The sequence below is a fragment of the Priapulus caudatus genome, unplaced genomic scaffold (genome assembly GCF_000485595.1).
Source record: "Priapulus caudatus unplaced genomic scaffold, Priapulus_caudatus-5.0.1 Scaffold1619, whole genome shotgun sequence".
NCBI lineage: Eukaryota > Metazoa > Priapulida > Priapulimorpha > Priapulimorphida > Priapulidae > Priapulus > Priapulus caudatus.
Genome location: NW_014578680.1, coordinates 48,390 through 49,077, shown reverse-complemented (window position 1 = coordinate 49,077; position 688 = coordinate 48,390).

Genomic DNA, 688 nt, shown 5'->3' with positions numbered 1-688 from the left:
CTAGCTACTCTATCTATATAGTAATAGTAGGTTATTATATAGACATGAGTGTTTGGGATAGACAACACTGGAAAGTACAGTAAACTTTTACTGGACGGTACCGCCACCTATTGGCCAAATTATGTTAAGTTATTATTGCTACATATCGTATAATAATAATTATGCAATAAAATAATGTGATATATAAGTATTAAGTAATGTCAAATTTGAGATACCCTGCTCGTATATCTAGGAAAATAAGCCACAGCACAAGTGTATCAAATATTGTACGTGTATGCGCTCATTCCATATAAAGATGTTATACGCAATAAATATACAAATTGTGTGGCGTACTTTCACGTTTTCGTAACAGAAATTTAACTATGTGTGACTCTACACTACCATTCTAAACGAATATAGAGTTACGCACAACAAGATAAAGGTATATAAAAAATAGGTAAATTCATATATAATTATATTTTTTATTTATAAATTTTTGTTTACAAAAGTGAGCAAAATGTGCATAATTATAAAAAGTTCATATAAAAACAAAACAACGTACATATCTTCACAAGCCAACTATTATTCCCGTTATAATTTAACCACAATCGCATGCATATACAACCTCTCTTTCACAGCTAGCACACATTTGCCTGCAATCTCTCTCTCTCTCTCTCTCTCTCTCTCTCTCTCTCTCTCTCTCTCTCTC